Source organism: Sceloporus undulatus, chromosome 1, assembly GCF_019175285.1.
Source record: "Sceloporus undulatus isolate JIND9_A2432 ecotype Alabama chromosome 1, SceUnd_v1.1, whole genome shotgun sequence".
In the NCBI taxonomy this organism is placed as follows: domain Eukaryota; kingdom Metazoa; phylum Chordata; class Lepidosauria; order Squamata; family Phrynosomatidae; genus Sceloporus; species Sceloporus undulatus.
Genome location: NC_056522.1, coordinates 28,170,257 through 28,176,256, shown reverse-complemented (window position 1 = coordinate 28,176,256; position 6,000 = coordinate 28,170,257).

Genomic DNA, 6,000 nt, shown 5'->3' with positions numbered 1-6,000 from the left:
TATTATATTTCTTGTGACTATATATCCCATGTGGCTTTTTCCTGACACCAAAAGACAAAGAAGAACTCACTGTACCAAGGCAGTAAACCAATGCTTCCTACCTACCTCCTGCCATGTTCCCAGCCAATTACCCTATCCATCTATTCTGGGGTTGTCCTAAATCCAATGCTGCTTTTGTAACTCTAAAATTAAAACCATCCACCAGTCCTCCATCTCATTGTTGATTCCTGGGAAGACCATTAGGTCTTTCTTGCACTGCAAGACTGCACAGTCCTTGAGACTAAAATCTCAGATATAAATATCAGTCCCAGCCTACTTATACACAGTTGGCCCCCAGTCTGTGCTCATGTATTAACTGTGTTGCCCTCAAAGCCCAGTCTGAGCTACATCCCGCTTTCCATGGGCACTTCTCCAGGACAGATAATAATCACCCTTTGCATTCCTAAACCTCTGCTATCCAGTTTACATACTTCTATTTTGCTTAGTTCTGAATGCTGTGTCTGTCTGAGTTACAATTATATATATATATATATATATATATATATATATATATATATAGTGGCTTTTTTGGGCTATGTGGCTGTGTTTACTCCTGACATTTTGCCAGCGTCTGTGGCTGGCATCTGAAGAATAAACTCTTCCAGAACATGGCCACATAGCCCGAAAAACCCACAAAAAACTATGGATGCCAGCTGTGAAAGTCTTCAGCTTCACATTATTGTGGTATGTTTGGTCGCACTCTTGCATATTTCTAAATAAAACTATCCTGTTACAGACTACCAAAATAAAGCTGCTTCGGGTCTCTTTGGAGGTATGCTGTTTAAATGATGCATGGGTCCTAAGAATACGGAGGTCGTGCCAAAGCCACACTCCATTATTAAGCATTAGAGTGCAGTTTTGGTGCACTTCCGGACTCTTAGGACCCATTCATCATTTAAACAGCATACCTCCAAAGAGACCCAAAGCAGCTTTATTTTGGCAGTCTGTAACAGGCCTATTTACCCCAAATTAGTCTTCCCCAGTTCATACTGGTATACCCAGGTAGAAATGACCATCAAGTTACCCAGCCTCTGGTAAGCTTCTTCGAGCTAAACAAAATTCCCCAACTTTTTAAAGTGAAGGCAATATAGCTGGTGAGGAGCCTCCACACACTTTTCTTTGCATAACACCCTTCAAAGGCAGGGAATTCACAGGGAAAGCATCCCCGAGAGCCCATCCAACCCCTGTTTAAAAATCTCCAAAGAAAGAGATTCCATCATCTTCCAAGGCATTTCTTTGTTACATTCAAGATCTTCTTGATGCATTTAATGAGAATTGTCTTTCTTGTAATTTCTTGTAATTGTTCTGTGGAACAACAGGAATTGCATCCCTGGGTCTCCTTCAGATCCAAAGGGTTTACTTCCAATAAAAGCTGCTGTTCTACATTGGTAGAAATGAGAACAGAATAATTTCTTGGTCCTGAGACTGGGCTGTCAAGATGCATTTAGGATGTTAGAAGAATGGATATGTGCTCATTATGTAATGAAAGCACTTATTTGTTCCTCATCCGATCCACCAGTCTCTCTAAGGAAGAAGTAGGAAGCTACAGCTCTCCAGATATTTCAAGGCTTCACTCAGCATACCTAAAGAGGAGTGATTCTGGAAGCTGAAATCTCAAAACGTGTGGAGGGACATAGCTTTGTGAGTACTTTCAAGTCACAACTTCTGGAGATCCTAATTCTGGGGCTGAGAGAGTGTGACTTGCCCAAGGTCACCCAATAGCTGCTCACCCTGCATTTGGGAAAAGAATAAAGGCTGAGCAAAGGCCTCTTGCCAAGTCCCACTGAAATGGCTGGAAACCGCCTTTCTTTTTGACCCTCCCTTCACTGGAATTTTTAAAGCCAACACATGAGACTGAAATTGGATTACTTGGGGCTGTTTTTTATAAAAAATTTATAAAATTTATAAAAAGCTGAGCCCCCTTTACAGAACTAAATATTTATTAAGGATATTCTATTTTATCTTCAGATCATATACATCTTTTGCCATTTCTCAATACGCATTAAATATGTCTTAGGGTCAGTTTGAAAGCAAGCGAAATATAAAGAGGCTCATAAGAATTTCGGAGGAGGAGGAAACGAAGGGACAATTTAGCAATAAATCCCATTTATCAAGGGGGTTATTTGTAAGCAAAAATTTATAGTGGATCCACAGAAGCCTGAGAATTTTAATGTAAAGTGCCTTTTAGGTTGGACTGTGCTAATTTTATTCGCTAATCACTCATTGCTTTTGCAGTTATAGTTGATTGTTCTGATAGTACTATCTTTTTCAGTTGATTAAACTTAATTTCCTTTTCAAAACCATTGTCTGAATCCATCTTCATCACTAAAAAAACCAACAGCTGAACAATCAAGCATACATTTATTTGAAATGCAAGATGTTTTATTGTTTAAGTATAGTACAGACGAGTAAGTGATCATCTATGAATTAATATTATATTCATGAGGATAGGTTTATTATAGGCTGCTCGCGCTTGTTTTCCTAGGATGTGGGAAAGAGAGGATCAACTGAAAATGTAAAACATATTGCATCAGCTTTATGTTTCCATCGAGATTATTGAGTGGATTTGATAATTCCATAAACTGTATTAAAAACAGCAACCACATTTGTACTGTAGTCCAAGCGACTGGCTGAGGCTGCACTGTTAGGAAGTGTGCCTTCAAGTCACCGCGTGGCTTTCTGCTGGCGTAAAAAGAACCCGCGAAAAGCGGGTTTTTCTAAAGCCACGGCCAGGGCGCACTCATTAAGTAAGCACTGTGTGGTGTCGTGCAGAGGCCGTGCGGCGCTTATGTAACGATGGCAGCACCCATGTATACAGGGTGCTGCCATTGTTATGCCCTCGTCACGTACTAGGGTTGCGGGGCATGTGGGCGCTCCGCCCCCAGGCAATGAAGAAGGTGTTGCAAAAGGCCCATATGTACCGGGCCTAAGATTCATTGAAACTTCCTTGGCATTTACTCCTAAGTAAATGTACACAGGATTGTAGGATGATGCCCAAAACACACTGAAGAAATAATCCAATTTGAGACCACTTTAACTGCTCTAGCTAAGTGCTAGAGAATTTTGGGAACTGTAGTTTGCAGTGGCGCCAGCGCACTCTGATAGAGATGGCTATATGGCTCAGTTCCTAGAATTCCCTAGCATTGAGGCAGGGCAGTTAAAGTGGACTCAGACTGGATTATCTCTGCAGTGTGTTGTTTTAGACCTATGTGTATTTGCCTTTCACCTGACAATTTATGAGAGAACCCCATAAATTTCATAAGGCTTTCTTAGCAGGATGACCAGATGTCAGAACCACAGAGGAGGACAAGACACTGCAAAATGTAGGGCATTCAAGAAAAATGTGGGACATTCCAAAATAAAAGCTCTCTCTCTCTCTCTCTCTCTCTCTCTATATATATATATATATATATATATATATATAAATTTAATATGGTTTATTTACAGCTATATTGCAGCTGTATTTTATTATGCACTCAATCATATTTTTCTGATGTTAAAATCATCCCTTCATATCCCTAGTTTTTGCCCCTTCCAGTCTTCCCAGGCTTTTTCTTCCTCTCCTCCTCCTCCTCCTCTTCATTTGATTTCCTGATACTGTATAGAGAATACTGCAACTCCCGCTGTCTCCCATAATGATACTTCCCCCCTTCCTGCACATGGGGCCAAAACAGACGGCAGAAATAATCCAGTTTGAGAACATTTTTAACTGCCCTGGCTCAATGTAAGGGAATCCTGAGAATTGTAGTTCTGTGAGACATTGAGCCTTCTCTGTCAGAGAGCTCTGGTACCACAATAAACTACCATTCCCATGATTTCCCTAGCTCTGAGCCAGGGCAGTTAAAATAGTCTCAAACTGGATTATTTCTGCAGTGTGTTTGCCCTAATGATACCCAGCCAATTTGTTCTTAGCACATGCTACTTTCTGCTAGAGCTCCTCATATGAATTTGTTGTTTTATTTTGCTTTTTTAAATGAGACTCCTGATCCAGTTACAGCCTATAATAAATCTTGATTTGGGGTTGCTTAGTGAAAACAAGCCCTTTACAACAGTGGTGGCGGCAGTGGTAATAAATGGGTTGAGCTACTTCTTGCTTGCCTGCTGAGGCACCCAATGACACAAGGACAGGTTTTATGGCAGAGGAGCCCTGAAGAGATATGTGGGCAGCCTCTTTGGTTAAGGAAAGGATTTTTTTTAAAAATGATCCACACCAGGTGTCAAGCATCCTCAAAATGGAATTCCTCCTGGACAAAAGGTCAAAGGTTGAAGAACATGTCTTGGCAATGGAAGATGTCTGGTCACTCGGTTTATTAGCCAAGGAATACTCAGAGGTCAATTTGCCAGTTCCTTCCTCTGAAGTAGAACTTACAGCCCCAGGTATTCATTGGTGGTCTTCCATCCAAGTACTAACCAGGACTAATCCTATTTAGCTTTCATCTGGTAACCTTAAAGTCAAATACACATACATGCTCAGTACTTTAATTCCCCAAATTCTTCATTATTGGCCATGCTGGCTGGAACTTCTAGGAACTTCTAGAAGAAACTTTTAGGAACTGAAGCCCCAAACGTCTGGAAGGCCAAATGCTGAGATCCGCTTATTAACAAGATGAACATGTCTGATCAGAAACACTTGTATTTGGATTACTCTACCACTATAAGACCTGGATCTAGATTTCAAACAGAATATTTAGGCTCTTTTGTCTGGCACCTATCCCAAGACTTTATGGGAAGATTATGTCATTTGGTTCAGCCAGGGTTACTCAAATTTGCCCCTGTGGTACCAAAAAGGATTAACTTGAGGCTGACAATTCCCTGCGTTTTTCTGGTTTCTGTCTAGTTGTCAAGAGCTGCATCATGCATCTTGCCTGCCGTGGATTTAGTGCAAATATAGACTTGTAAGATGTAAACAGGATTAATGTGTACGGGTATAAAGAAAAAATGTGATGGGATATGCAACGGGGTGTTTGTTGTGTGGGTCATTGATCTTGTTTCTTTCTGCTGAAATAACAAAGAGAAGGACGTTATGCCTGGATCAAGACTACCCAGGGGTCAATTCCCTGGAAAACCAAGCAGAAGAAATAAGGAAAGGGTGGTATGGGAACCAAGAGGAACAAGGTTGTTTTACTTTTGTGACAAATGAGAAAATAGCCTCCCAATGATGCTTACTGTTTAGTTTTCACAACAAATATGTCTGGTGCAGACAGTTACTGAATAAAGGTTTTCTGTTTTACCACTAAAGCCTGTTATTTCTGGTTGACACATGCACTCTTTCTCTCTCTTCATGGAGGAGGACATGCTGGAGCATGTCTACCTACCATTTTTATTTTTCTACAATAGTTAAGTGAGGCTCAGGCTGTTCTATCTAAAGAATGGATTTCTTTAATCAATATACCTCATTCTGAGAAGTCGAAAACATATTTTCTGCCTCCACTTGGTTCTTCCAAACTCACTTTCTTAAGGCGGGCACTTCAGCTCTTGCTGGAGAAAAGCATCTAAGAAGGCCTTTTGTTCCAATAAGAATCTGCATCTAGCCCACTGAACGTGTATGTGTATCCATGTATGTAAAAAAGTTTCACCCTGCTTTTCTCCCCTATGCAACCTAAAGCAAGGTGTGTGTGTGTGTAAAGACAACATATGTCTTTCAAACGTCAGTATAATCTTGAGCATATTCAAGAGGAGGTTTCTTTTCAATCATAACATTTTGAAGAAAATGTAAAGCTGCAATGCTGTGGCTTCTACTGGGAGCCCACATGGTATAGTGATCTGAGTGTTGGACTCTAGAGAGCAAGGTTCAAATCCCTGCTCAGCCATGGAAACTTTCTGAGTGATCTTGGGTGAGTCACACTCTTTCAGCCTCAGAGGAAGACAAAGTCAAACCTGCCACTGAACAAATCTTGCCAAGAAAACCCCATGAAGGGGTGCAAATTCTACGGCAGTCTATAAATAGATGATGATGATGAT